Raw genomic sequence first — 15,604 nt, 5'->3', positions numbered from 1 at the left:
TGGTAGGCAAGTGACATGAAGAGTTGCACCCTGCACTTGTCCCCTACCCGCCCCAAACAATGCACACACTTTCAACCATATTCCTTTGGTCTTTAACCAAAAAAAAAGCTATTTAAATGTGGCCAATGTTAAAAGAGAAGTCCTTAGTGACACAAACAATTTATGCTCAACTCCTATCATAAAAACGGGCAGTTCAAGCCTCCCGAGTGCATTACAAAAGAGAGGAGAAATAAAATCGCAGCCATTTTTTCTTCCATAAGGAGTACAGTCAAGAAAACCTATGAAACCGTTCCTTATAACTTTTGGGTGCCCCGAGTCAGAACTGACGTGATGACAATGAATTTAATGTCACCAGGTGTAAGAAGGTGCAATCCTATCAAGTGTCCAGAAGCCAGAACTTGACAATCTAATAAACAAGATGGACATGCATTCAGTCTTCAGTATACAGTTTCACCTGTCCCTCACTCCATCATCGATTTGGTAAAACCGATACGGAATTGTTCAGCACAGATTGGCAAGAAAAAGCCATTAAGTGTGTACATAGAGCATGTGCTGGCTAGTGAGCTCCTGTCTGAAAGGAGGAGAGTTGAACATCTGGATGAATAACCCTAATGACCACCACATGGACCACAGTCCCTGACCTGGAGAAGGAAGGTTAGAACTTAGAGGAGGATAAAGAATTGTGCTCAGAGCATCATTCTTAGGCGAAGAAGATGCCTTACTTGTCTGTGTGTATGATTTACCTGAAGGTCCTCAGGTGAGCAAATCACTCCCCTAAGATGAAACCTAGATAAAGTAAGCCATGACCATACCCTACTTATTCAATAAACAACTGTTTGTGAAGCATCAGTTAACACACTAGCCATAGACAAGGTCTTGAACACTGCAGGGTCTCTGGCATCTCTGACTTCCCAGAACTTAAATACCACTGGAGCCCAATTATTTTGACAATGAAAATATCTTCATAGATGTCCAGCCAGGAAATGAATTGTTGCTGCATAGAATCAAGGTGCAACTGTTTTTTTCCCTGGTGACTTTTCATGATAAGAAACAGATGCTATTTGGGGGAGAAGCATTCATTTTTAGAGCATGTTCTAGAGGACAAGAAAGGGAACAAATGAAGCACTGGGGCAATGGAAACAGACTTGGCTTTTAACTTGGCGATCTAAAATGGAGTCATGGATAGTACTTGGAATAGCCATTTTCAGAGCTCAGGAACCTTAGAAACCTCCAGCCCAAGTCCTTGATGTTATAGAAGAAACCATGGACACCTGGTTACTGCACAGAGTACATTTTCTTAGGGTTTCTGTTAGGAAATCAAGTAGGTAGCTCTTCTTCCCATTACCCTCAACATCGCATCCTCCCTCCGGTGCTGACTCCTTGCCCCACTCAGATATTGTGCCCTACCTGCTTGCCCACTACTTTGGAATTTGACAAGAGGGAGCAAAGGGGAAGCAGAAGGTTAGGTAAAACAAAACAAAAGACTAAGAAACAAAGACATTAAAGAAGTACTTGCAGAGCAGAGAGCTTCTGAGTTCCCAGCACTGTGGGTGATGGAAATGGTTCATGTGTTTGTCTGCTACCCAAAAGGTTGGCAGTTTGAGTCCACCTCAAGCACCTTTTGAATAAAGCATTGATGTTCCACTTATAGAAAGCCAGTTAGTTCCTGGGGGGAAGATGAGCCAGTCAGGGTGCACTGCAGCAATGATGAAACATACAACTCTCCTCTAGTTCCTAAATTCTTTCCCCCCCACCTCCCACTCTTATGATCCCAGTTCTACCTTACAAGTCCGGCCAGACCAGAGCATGTACACTGGTACAGATAGGAATTGGATACACAGGGAACCCAGGAAAGATGCTCTCTTCAGTACATATGCTGAGTGGCGAAACCTGCAGGGTGGAGGGAGGGTGGGGTGGGAAGGGGGAACCTATTACAAGTATCTACATATAACCTCCTCCCTGGGGGATGGACTACAGAAAAGTGGGTGAAGGGAGACGTCGGACAGTGTAAGATATGACAAAGTGATAATAATTTATAAATTATCAAGGGTTCATGAGGGAGGAGGGAGCGGGGGGGGGGGAGGAGGAAAAAAAACAAGGAGCTGATATCAGGGGCTCAGGTGGAAGGGAAATGTTTTGGGAATGATAGCAGCAGATGTGCAAATGTGCTTAACACAACGGATGTATGTATAGATTGTGATAAGAGTTGTACGAGCCCCCAATAAAAGGATTAAATTTTTTTTAAAAAGAAAGAAAGAAAACCCCCTCTGGCTAACCTTATGGGGCACAGTTCTCTGATGCGAGGTGATCAGAGGGCAGTTTTATGGTAACTGGCAATATAGAGATCTGTAGGGCAGCCCAGATCCCCAGAGAACAAACCAGACCATTGGGAGAACCCTTGGAGAAGGCTGTTGAGAAGCGTTCATGTAAACGCCAAGCAATACTATCCCTGCTCCTCTTTATCGCATAGTCTCTAAAATGCGTTGCCCAAGGCTTCTGAAAACCTCCTGGAGAATGCAGGCAGGAAACTGTTTCCTAAGGAATCATCAAAATTCTGCTGGTTTCCTCTTCCTCTTTCAGACTGACTACAGGGTTTTTAAAAAGGACGAGAAAGCACTTAAGTTTGTCTGCAGTGGTTAGGTACACCAGATGTTAGACCACCTGCTCAGAGATTTCAGCTTCGACTTGCAAATTTGTTCCATGTAAGTCCTTAAGCTAGTTTCAAGCCTTGGTCCCCAAGGCAAAATTGAAGGCTATAAAAATAACCCCCTGGTACTATTCCCAGGCTGGAAGACGAACGCTGCAGGTCTAAGCTGTTTTCTTGGTTAGCACTGCTGGTTTCCACTTAGGGATGCCCAGAATTCTGAGTGTTGGGTGGAGGGCCGTGGGGGGTGAAGGGGTCCAATGTGGTTCCATTCTTCTGGATGTTTGATGAGGATGTTGGTGGATGGTGAGGTGGGGCTGAGGGACGGTCGTTGGCCACACCTGGAAGCAGGGAGTTGGTTCCCAGGTTGGTGCCATCTGGTGAGAGGAAGCTTCTTGCCTCACGGTGACACCCACAGATCTGGGGCCGGGCACACAGACGAGTTGGGAAATGCCCCTGTTCTCACCCAGCTTTGCAAGCAGACACACATATGCAGCTGAGGAAGGAGGTTTAGTATTTCCATGTTCCTTGGGGGGGACACGTTTTCATGTCCGACATGTAGTTACAATTAGCAAGCACATCAAGAAGTGTGTGTGTGTGTGTGTGTGTGTGTGTGTGTGTGTGTGTGTGTGTAGGTGGGTGGGGCGTATTGTTAGCTCATTTGCTGAGACGATTTTGTTCCAACCTTGGCCTAACTTTGCTCCTGTGCCTAATGGGATTGTCTAGGATCCCAGAACCCCAGTGAGTCAATGGTCTTTCTCTTCCTTTGGCCTAGGAAAGGAAGAGGATGAAGAATGGATGCCCCCAATTCTTCGGACCTTTCTGCCAGAACTGGAAAAGGAAGTCAGTCCTTCCCCCTACGAGTGAGTCATTCTTCAATCTTCATGAAACGGGAGTAACTCTTTCCTGAAGCCTTCCCTGGGGGCCTGGCCAGCTGTCCCTAGCAGGCAGTACTGGGGTGTGCTTCTAATGGGAAGATGCATTTGATGGTCAGGCAGACAATGGCATACTTCCCAGTCAGAAAGAGAAAGGAAGTCCTGGCTGGTGCTACAACGTGGATGGAACTTGGGATCATTCTGCAGAGTGAAGCAAGGCAATCTCAGAAGGACAACTATTGTTTGATCTCACATATGAAACAACAATAATAGGCTGGGCACATGTATAGAGACCAAAGTTGATCAGTGGGTACCAGGCGAGGGAGGGAGGGGAGGAATTGTTGAGGAAACTCTAAGTGTCTGTTTATGATGATGGGAAATTTGACAATGGTTATGAGTGATGGGGGAAATACCTCTGGTTAATGCACTGTCCGTTTGGTTCCTCTACTTGGTTACAAACCATCCACTGCTAGCCGGTCAGTTCTGACTCATAGCGACCCTAGATAGGGTTTTCAAGGCTGTCAATCTTGATAAGAGAGCCAGCCTCATCTTTCTCCAGCAGAATGACTGGTGGGTTGGAACCACCAGCCTTGTGGCTAGCAGTGCAACGCTTACCGAAGAACTCCACCAGAGCTCTTTCTGTTATTCAGATTCCTTATTTAAGTCCCGTCTACTCCTTTGTGGGAGCCATCTGTTCCCTGCCAGGTCCCTGCCAGAATCACACTCCACCTCCTAGGTTCTCATAAGAACACCTTTCCCTCATCTTCGTCAGTAGAGTAAAAATTATTCATTGGCTGAGGAATTTGTGGGCTTCTGATTGAAAGAAAACACAGATCCACTTCTCTTCTTGTTACTCGTCTTCTCTCTCCCCCTGGACCTGGCTGCTCTTGCACTGATGTTGCCCACCTGGTCCCTGGCTAGGTCTTACTCTGGGCGTGGGCCCACCTGGCAGAGATGCTGCCTACGCATCAAGCGCTGAGGCGCTTGATCACCAGGCTTACCTGAGGCAATTGAAAATAGAGCAAGCAGGTGGTGAGTCAAAATGGTCCTGCCCAGAAAGCTCGAAGCTGAACGATGAGGTGCAACACCAACCCAGAGTGAACCCCGGGGGATGGGGTGGGGGGGGAGGGGGAGGAAAGAAAGACATGGAATCCCAGGCAGCTTGAGGAAAGTGGTCCGACTGAGGCCATGAAATATCTGGGCGTGGAGGAGGCCCCACTTGTGTGTGATGGGGACAAGGCCCTCAGGGAAGTGAGCAGGAGCTGCGATGCATAACCCAATTCCTGAAGGCAGAGGCTTCACCGCTCCTCTCTGTCTCCTTCACTGTGAACTTGGAGTTGAGTTGGGCTCTCAGTCTTGGATTGCGGGCTTGACCCTGACGGCTCAGCTCCCATGTAGGTCTTCTGATGTCCCTCTGCTGCTCTGTAGACCTATGGCTTCTCTGCCAGAAATAAGCCCTGATATCCATCCCTTAGCCTCCCAGCCCCAAGCAGGCCACAGCCATAGCACTGTCTCTAATGTAAACCCACCAACCAATTGTCATCAAGCTGAGTTTTACTCACGGAGCCTCCATGTGTGTTAGAGCAGAACTGTGTTTCTAATGGAGCTCCAGGTCTTTCTTCTGAGTTATCACCGGATGGATTTGAATCTCTGTTCTTTTGTTTAGCAGTCACATGTGTATTGAGCACCCAGGAGCACTTCTGTGGGGACACGCCTTCTTTACTGTGCTGTCCTGAACTGCAGTGCTTCGTGCCTCAGAAACCCTAACAGCCTCAACGGGGCTTGCTCTGCTATCTCCTTCTCCTCGTCCCTGGATTCCACCTTGATGACCCTACCTTGGCAGTGTCTTCCAGTACAATTTCAAGTTCAGAGTCTTGAAGCCTGTCTAACTTCTGTTTCTCATCCTTCTTTTGGGAAATATCTACACTGATAGCCCCCAGAATCAGGGTAAAAATTATTATATCTTCAAGGTCTGCATACTTCCCTCCCAGAGACCAGTCTTGGGAGAAGGGGACGAGAATCCTTATGCTATACTGGATCGTTGGAGTGGCTTTTCTCAGACTCGTCTGTCTCCAAGTTGCAGAAAACCAAGACTTTAAATCAGTTTGGACCCATTTAGTCTTACGGATGTAGCAACATTAGTAAAACTCAAATTGGTGAAGTGAGAAAGGACCAGGAATAGGAAAGCTTACAGGTTGCAGCCTTGAAATGGGACTTCGACTGGGTGAAATGAGCCCCTCAGGAACCTGGCAAAAGAGACTGGATTACTTCCAGGACCACAAAGAGGGACACAGCACCGTTGGTTGGGATCTTTGTGGGGGGCCCTGTTGTTGCTGACTCGGCCACTCAGGAGATTTGCTTGCTGGGTAATGCATATGCTGCCTTTGCTTTCTGAGAGAATGGATACGTTTCTAGCAGGGGGTTGGCCTGTAATTCTTCCCATTCTGGCTTCCCCTTATAGCACAACCACATTTTACCAAGTTGTGTTTGTTCCCATTTTGTTCTGTCAGTCATGACTGAACAGAGAACTGGTTCAGAGCTGTACTGGAAATGTAAGACACTTTGGGCCCACAACCATTCAAATGAAAGTATGTAAGGCCACATTCCAGCTATCTTTTCATTTCAAGAGAAGTTCCAAGACTTCTGCGTGCTAGATCTAGTGCCATCAAGCCAATGCTGACATACAGCAGCCCTGTAGAATAGACTAAAACTAGCTCTTTCCTTGAGTTTCTAAAACTGTAAAATGTTATGAAAGCAGATTGCCTCATTTTTCTCCGGTAGAGTGACTGGTGCATTTCAACTGCTAACCTTTTAATTAGAAGGCCAAGCCCGAATACACTGTGCCTCCAGGGATCCCTCTGAGGGCTACGAGAGTTTTTACAGAGTAAAATTCCAGCCACCTGGGGTTCCTTCTCAGTGAGATCGGAGCATCCAAGATGTGGAGTGCGGAGATGGGGAGAGGCTATCAACTTGGACTAGATTGTGAGCAGTATCCATACCATGGAATCTTCTAGCACCTATGGGAGCCCTGGTAGCATGGTGTTCACTCATTGGGCTGCTAACCATAAAGTCAGCAGTTCAAACCCCCAGCCACTCTTTTAGAGAATGAGGAGACTTTCTACATCCATGAAGAGTTGCAGTCTCGGGAACCCACAGGGGCAGTTTGACCCTGCCCTATAGGGTTGCTATGAGTCGGCATCAACTTGATGGCAGAGAATTTGGTAGCTTGCTTTTTTGGTGTGAGTTTGGTTTTGAGTTATTCTCCCTGTTTAACATGTATAACATCCTAAACTCCAAAATCAAACTCAATGCCATGAAGTGTCTGAGACGATACATTTCTTAGGGGAGGAGACAACTTTATCTTTCCTTTGAGGATCCACCATCTTGGAGGTTAGCTGCTCAACGCTGAACTAACAGTGGCACCAGGGCTCCATAAGGGTCCTAGACCTTCCATTATTCTACTTCCTCAGCCGTTCCTGGCACAGGACTCAGGAACGACTCCATTGCCAAGGTGGCACTAGCACCCCAAGCCCAAGGATTGCTGGGATGAAAACCGACACACAGCTGCCTCTGGTTTGCGCATGGAAGGCACCGCATGTCTTGAGGTTACCTTCTTATGAGGGCTGTGCCATATGTATGTTTTCTTTTTATGGCGCTTAGGTCTTCAGAAGCTATTTTGGGACGAGTTGATAGACTAGCTCTGGCTGAACATTTACCTCTCTTCTTACTCCATGACATACACCCTAGGCTAGCTGGCAACCTCAGTCCTTCAGCATATAGTCAAAAAACAGGGAGTCCCCGTTAGGATGAGTAAACAAGAACCCCATTCATGGTCTATGTATCTATCACACTTCCCCCTATGAGGGTTTTTTTATTTCTTCCATGATAGAGAAGAATTTTTTCATTTCATCCAGAGATACGCCTGTCATGTCATCATGTATATGGCTGGCAGGAAATAGAGATTTGCTGGGTGATGATACTGGCGGGGAAGGCTGTCTTTTGGTAAACCTCACTCACTGGAGATATCCAGAAAGAAGAAGAAGAGGAAGAACAAGAACAAAAAGAAGAAGAAGAAGAAGAAGAAGAAATTTTATATATATAAAAAATATATTTCTTTTATTCCACAGCACAGCTTTTGCTTTTTTAAAGAAAATACAGCTTTTGTTCTGTTTGTGCCTATTGACACGACGTCAGTTCCAATCCAGCATACTTGCTTTAGAAACATTTGAAAACAGCAATCTTGTGAACTTGGGAGGAAGACAGTCCAGGATCACACCCAGTTCTGCTCTGCTGTTGTCTGGCCTTCCTGCAGCCCAGGAAACTTCATTGCATTGGCTTCAAAAATAGAAATTTCTCACTACCTCTTAATTCCTTATCCCCACAAACTTTTCTGGAAGACCCCTCATATTTAAAGCTAAGCTAGGTCACCTGCATGATGCAAATGGTTAGGCATCAAACTGCTAGCTGAAAAGCTGGCATTTCAAACCCTTGCTGAGGCACTTTGAAAGACAGGCCGGGTGCCCTACTTCCACAAGGATGTAGTCTTGACAAACGACGGAGCGGCTCTACTCCGTATACATGGGATGTCCGTGAGCCCCATAGAGCAATGCTCAACAACCATAAAACTAGGATAGTAATCAGAGAGGTCGATGGCCAAAGATGACACAGGTAGGAGTACCTGGCCAGAGATGAAGACTTGCTTACCATTTGTTGAATTTAAGTAAAGTGAAGTTGATCTTAAATCCAAGGCATTTTAGCTCTAAGCTTTTCCACTCCAATGGGTTACCACTAAAGCCAAGGAAATGCTCTTTGTTTACTCATTCCTCCACATTTCTCTCCCCTCCACCTTCTTAAAAAATATAATAACACATCTGGGATCTATTCTACAGGGGTATAAATTTCAGTATATGTTTCTACTACTGCTTTAGTAAACAGAAACCACATGAATGTTGATTCCTCAAATACAGTAGTCACGACGCTGCCTCCTGCAGAGCTCAGTACAAAGGTAAACATTGTGGGATTGAGAAAGGAAAGAAAAAGGGAAAGTCGAGTTCCAGATCTTGTGGTATCTGAGTCTTCTTTTCATAAAGCGGATTCCTTCTTTTGCGAAGAAGACAAGACCAAATAAGCATTCCCTTCAGGCAACCTCTGCTCTGTCATCTTCCGTACATTGGCTGCTGCTGGTTGCTCTTGTCATTTCTCTCCATAAAAAAATAAGGGTCAACAAGTTAGCAACATTGAATCACCCCTTTAAGTACTTGTGCAATGAATTGGCCTTCGAGGAAGCACTGGACTCGAGGAAGCTTGGTGAGTTAGTTAATTGTGCCAGCCTGGCCAATAATCACATGTGGGGCTAATTGAAAGGCGGAGGGATAAATGGGTGGTGAGTCTCGCCTTTCTAGTTCTTGGGTCTCTTGCTTTGTGATGGTTGCACCGGGCGCAGCTCTCCTTAGCAGTTCCCTGCTTCAGCTTGCAAGATTGACTTCCTACAAGACATCCCCAAGGAGAAGCTACATGGACCTATCCTGATGGAGCCCTGGGTGCTGGAGCAGCTGTGTGGAGACCCCTGCTAGTGCTGAGATGCTTGTTCGTTCACTGACTCAGCTTTCCTCCTGCAGTCGGCATCATTGCCTCTGTTTTGTGAGGTGGAGGACTTTGTGGACTGGTGTTGGGTTAATGTGTTAATGTTGGACTTGTGGGCTTGGGCAGCATTGGGTTGGGATGTTTTCGAGATGCACATTTTCTTTACATAAAACTCTCTTATACATGAGTCGCTGTGGATTTGTTTCTCCAAAGTACCCAGACTAATACACTTGGTAAGAGGAGAGAAGAAGGCAGGTGTAGCGTGGAGCTGGGTAGAAACTGGGACTCAGGTGGAGACTCAGATAAGAAAAAAGTGGTGGAAGAGTGGGATTCAGGGACGTTTGACCTTCTTATGACTTTCCTCCTTAGCTTGGGTCAGTCTTTCTCTAATCCACGTGCGGCGGTGTCCAAGTTTGATGTACATTCCAAGTCAAAATTGAAATCTTCCGCACACAGGCTATATCTAGGCCTCGGTTTTGTACGTAGGTTATCCTCTTTTAGTAGCTCTGCTTATGCTTACAACTCCTTCCCCTTGCTTAAAGAGGAGTGTCCATGGCGACCTGATTCATATCAAAGGCAAGTGTACCGATTCAGAACACTTCATAGGCACATTTTATAGATACATGTGTATACGCAATACATTTAACTAGTAGTCAACCCAAGAAATGGAGTGATAGTTTGGATTTTCACAACTGGAAACATTGATTCAATGCCAGTGTCTCTGATTCCCTTAGTCTTTTCCTCCTGGTGGTTGGCACTGAGCGTCAGGTCTGTATGCAATCGAGGAGTTGGAGAGGGAGAACCAGGTACACGAGCCCCTTTTATCTGGAAGGAAAGATTTTCCGAAAGCCTCAACCAGATTTCTTAAACATCTCATGCCAGAGCTGCATCACAGGGTCACGTCATCTGTGAAGGAAAGTGACCCTTGACCTCATCTAGCCTCTGTAGTAGAGACAGACAAGAGAGAAGGCGGCGAGGTTAGTGTTGCTGATCCTTAGGCCTGCCATCATGAGACGTATAAAAGCCTTTCTCGGATGAAGGCTGCTGAAAATCTGGCTAACCCAATTCCAAAATACAACAGACATAATAGGCTGTGGAGGGCAGTAAAAGAATCCTGGTATCAGATTCACAAACACATGGGTCTTTGCTTTCACTTGCTTAAGGAGATGGTCTGGGACAAGTCACTTTGAACTTTTATTTCTTCATCTGTAATAGTATATAAAACAAATTAAAACTGATTCTGATTCACAGCATCCCTATAGAACAGCGTAAAACTGCCCCATGGGGTTTACAGAAACAGACTGCCCCGCCTTTCTCCCACAGAGTGGCGGGTGAGCTTGGACCGCTGATGTTCCAGTTAGCAGACAAGCACTTGACCACTGCACCACCAGGGCTCCTATTAAAAGATCTATCCCAAGCCCCTTTACTATCAAGTGAATTCCAATTCATAGTGATCTTATAGGACAGAGTAGAACTGTCCTGTCCTGTAGTGCCTCTATAAAATTAGATCGCCGCATGGTTCTCCCATGGAGTAACTGGGGCCTTTGACTTGCCAATCAGTGAATTAGTATTTGAATGTTTAGCTGTTGTGGCATGAGGGTCCCTGTATCATAACATACACTCACCATCTGCTACCATCTAAGACTATAAGTCTTTACTGGACCAGACAACCTCATCTTTCTTGTGAGGAGCAGTTTGGTTGGTTTGAACCATGAATCTTGCAGATAGCAGTTCAATACTTACTTGACATTGCCATTAGGGCTCTGTGGTGTATAACAAACTCAAACTCACTGCTACGGAGTCAATTGACTCCTAATGATCCTATATGGGATTTCTGAAGCTGTCTATGTTTCCAGGAACAGATAGCCTCAATATTTCAGGTAGAGCATTTGGTGGGTTTGAATCATAGCTGCTGACCCACAACACCATCAGGACTCTTTAAACTGTACTCTAAGAAAACACACCCAATTCACTGCCATCAAGTTGATTCTGACTCATAGCTCTGCTAGATAGCATTTCGGATACTAAATCTTTACAGGAGCAGACAGCCTCATCTTTCTCCCATGGAGAAGCTGGTGTGTTTGAACTGCCGGCTTTGAGATGAGCAGCCCAATACTTACCAGATGGCACCACCAGGGCTTCTTCACAGACATTCATCATTGTCCCACAGGACGCATTTGAAAGTACAGTGAGTGAATGCAGAGCTGATGAGCCCTCTGTACCTATAACATTGCGATTGTAGAGATGCTGGTGATGAGGGTAGTGGTGATGGCATGAGGCCATTCTTGTTAGCACCAATGCTTAAGTTCATGACTTTAAAATCACACACACACACACACACACACACACACACACACACACACACGTTATTATGTTCCTGTACGTTGTTAGGTGCTATCCAGTCACTTCCGAACCACAGCGACCCTTTGTTCCTCACAATTGTTCCTATGCTTGAGCCCATTGTTGAAGCCCCTGTGTCCAGCCATCTCCTCAAGGGCCTCCCTCCCTTTTTTCTCACTGCCCCTCCACTTTACCTAGCATGATGTCCTCCAGGGACTGGTCTCTCCTGATAACACGTCCAGGGTCATTGAGACAGGGTCTTGCTATCCTTGCCTTTAAGGAGCATTCTGGCTGCTCTCTATGATCTTGCCCAAATGATTGTCAGGTTTATCAGTCCAGATCCCAGTTGCTGATTTGCAGGTAATCCAACGGACAGAGGGATATGTTGATCTGTAGTCTGAGTACACAAGTAGCAAAATCCAGACAGTGAAAAATTCCCTGGGCCAAACACCCAGGGATATTCAACTAACCAAACGAGAAACAAACTCCCTGCTCCTGTGAGATTCTGAGACAGTAACTGCTATGAGAGTAGAAAGCCCAGTCTTTCTCCTGTGGAGAGACTGGTTGTTTCGAACTGTGGACCTTGCAGATCTTGTAACCGCTATACTGTGAGGGCTCCTCTATTCAACTAACAAATAAGGATATTAAAAGAGAATAAAATATTTAGCGAGTTTTAAAAAGTGGGCAAGAATAATGGTAGTGCCTAAAGATATGCAAGGGGGCTTCAAAAAATTCATCGAAAAATTCAATTTTTTTAAAATTCCATTTTTCTAGTAATGTTTTGAAGTCCCCCTTGTATATATGTGGGTAACACAACAATCAAGAATTAAGGAGATGATCAATATCAAAGTTGGCATGGTGGGTATCTTTAGAGAGAGGAAGGGTTACACATGGGGGGATCTCAGGATATGTGGTGCATTTCTGTTTCTTGATATAAGTGGTATATGCATGCATGCCTTATAATTCACTAAGTCCTACATCTTATTTGAATGGTTTTCTCTATCTTTGTTTTAATTTACAATAAGCAGAATAACTTTTAAAAAATCATTTTATTGGGGGCTCTTACAGCTCTTATCACAATACATGCATACATAATTTCAAACACATTTGTACATATGTTGCCCTCATCATTTTCAAAACATTTCTTTCTACTTGAGCCCTTGATATTAGCTCCTCATGTGCCACCTCTGCCACCCTCCCTCCCTCATGAACCCTTGAAAATTTATAAATACACCCCCACCCCCCCCCCCCACCCCCGCCCATGTCTTTCACCAACCACTGTCTCTCTTCATCCACTTTTCTCCTGTCCATCCCCCTAGGAAGAGGTTATATGTAGATCTTTGTGATTGGTCCCCTTTTTGTCTCCTGACCTTCCCCTTCCTCTCCTGGTATCTCTACTCTCATTATTGGTCCTGAGGGGTTTGACTGTCCTGGATTCCCTGAGTCGGGAGCTCTTATCTGCAGCAGTGTACATGCTCTGGTCTAGTCAGATTTGTAAGGTAGAATTGAGGTCATGATAGTGGGGGTGGGTGGGGTGGAGGAAGCATTAAAGAACTAGAGGAAAGTTGTATATATGTTTTATTGGTGCTATACTGCACCCTGACGGACTCGTCTCTTCCTTGTGACCCTTCTGTAAGGGAATGCCCAACTGTCTACAGATGGGTTTTGGGTCTCCACTCCATGCCCCCCCTCCCACATTCACATTGCTATGATTTTTAACCAGAATAACTTTTCAAGCCCCTCCCCAAACAATGAACATACAATGTTGTTAAGTGCTATCGAGTTGGCTCTAACTCATAACATCTCTACATGCAACAGAAGGAAACACTGAACAACATGTACTTTTGGGTCCACATGAAATTCAATTTTTAGAAAAGAATAACTAGGTAGGAAGTAGTCATATCTTTCAGATTGAGTTATATTCACATTTCCAAAGTGCCTCCTATTAAAACCCATTTCACAGCTTCTTTTCTTTCCTCACAGAAATCCTTTCAAAGGATTCTGTGCACCTTTCTTATAAAAAGTTTCTTTTCCCCAAAGATCAAGGATATATAATCCTTCATATAATTAATTTTTTTTAAATGATGCATCTGGCTCTTCAGCCTTTCTCTTCCATTTTGGAGGGTGGACGATATGTCTCTAAACATACACATGTATGTGTAGAGAAATGTATGTGTATATGCACACATGTACTTATGAAAGCCATATAAATGCTAGAGCATGATGTGGAAAGGAAGTTCAAAAGTGGAAAATTCCCCTTGAATCAGGTCATTTTGGTCCCAGCCTTGAGTCAGAGGATGAGCCCATTTTATCAAGAGTTGTATCCAAAGTTCAAATATACTACAGAATTTTATGTGCCATCTGAACTATAATTCTCAAGCCAACATGTGAGCCGACTATGGAAGTATTAGCAGCAACTGAACTTGTTGACTTCTGAAAGGGGACCCCGGGCCCTCCTCAATCTTTTGAAGTTCTATTTTGCTTGGTCTTCAGATGTCTCGACATAATCAGCCCATTGATGCCTCGTGCTGTTTTGTGAACGCGAGCATTTGCTCACAAGGCCATGTCGGGGCAGGAGCCTTGCAGGGGTTGAGAACCCTTTGACACGGGGTGGCTGGGCCGGAAGTTCTCAATGTGCAGCAATGTGAACTTTCAGCTGACCCGTTGCCCAGTGGGACACCCTTCCTTTCAATTCCCATCGGCTCAGGTCTTCAAAGGCTGGGGACATCTGTGCCCAGTGACCTGCGTGGCTGGCCTGACACATCTCTTTCCCATGGGATGGTGGGGTTGGAGGGGCCAGATTGCCAGACCTTACTGGACACCTTCAGTGCACAAACCTTGAGTCTGAACATGTGTGAGGCCAACCAAGATCAATGAGTTCCAAACCCCTCCGCCACCACATACACACACTTCGATTAATCACCGAAGGACCACCTGCTTTTTCTGATGGAGGAAGCGTGGTTTCCCACAGCTATGGCTAGCACTGATGGTAGTAGAAGTACCAGCACACACTTGCTTACACAGTACTCGCTACATGCTAAATGCTGTCCTAAACGTGATGAATGTATCGACGTGTTTAATCATCCCAACGAACACATCCCAGAAATTACCGGCTGCCCTCGTGTCCATTGGGACTAACAATAGCTGAACTGGATATCACGGCAGAACCGTGCTCGCCAGGGTTTTAGTGGATGAATTTTCAGAAGTAGATTTCCAGATCTTTTTTCCAAGGCAACTCTGGACTGGAACATCCAACCATTAGGTGAGCAGATGAAGGTGTTCGCCCAACTGTGTGCACCACGCAGGGGCTCCAGAGAACCAAGTAGGCAACGTTTTATCATCCCCCGTTTGGAGACAGGGTGCCAAGTAAACTCAGCCCAGGACACACTTAGAATGACAGGGAGACCTAGGTTTTAACCAGGCCACTCAAGCTCCCAAGACTAGGTGTTTAACCACCTTTGATATTGTGTCTATAAACCCACTGTCATCAAGCCAATTCAGACTCATAAGGATTGTACAGGACCCAGCAGAGTTACTCTCATGGTTCCTGAGTCTGTACACCTTGACAGGAGCAGGCAGCCTCCTCTTTCTCCCACTCAGCAGCTGGTGAGTTTGAACCTCTGACCTTGTGGTTCAGAGCTACATGCATAACCCACTGTGTTACCAGGCCTCCTTATAGAACCTAAAGATAGTGATTGATACAGACACATTGTGGTTGTCAGCTGTTTCCAAATTGGCCGCCAATTCATGGCACTGCTATGTGCCTGTAAGGTTTTCTTGGCTGTAAGCTGTGTGGAAGCACATCACCAGGCCTTTCTCCCATAAAAGCTCCAAGAGGATTCAGACGGCTGACCTTTATTTAACAGCTGATCAAAATCCACTTCTGCCACCAGTCTCTAAATACAGGTAAGAGTATAGTTATACACTGTTCTGCCAGGAAAGCTGCTGTTTGTTTTGAACACTCAACGTGTCAGATACGGTAACAGAACATTACAAACAATTCACATGTCATATACACAATAAACAGAATAGCCCTTTAACAGCTTGTTTATTGTATTGCATTATTCAAGTGTTATTTTAATGAATCGCTGCAGATGCCTTTGAGGAGGGAGTTCATTTCAAACCGTCTTTTCTCCCCGCTTTACTACCATTAACACTCGCC

Source organism: Echinops telfairi, unplaced genomic scaffold (genome assembly GCF_000313985.2).
Source record: "Echinops telfairi isolate 266 unplaced genomic scaffold, ASM31398v2 ScPeMD7_2;HRSCAF=8, whole genome shotgun sequence".
NCBI lineage: Eukaryota > Metazoa > Chordata > Mammalia > Afrosoricida > Tenrecidae > Echinops > Echinops telfairi.
This window is presented reverse-complemented; position numbering follows the sequence as displayed.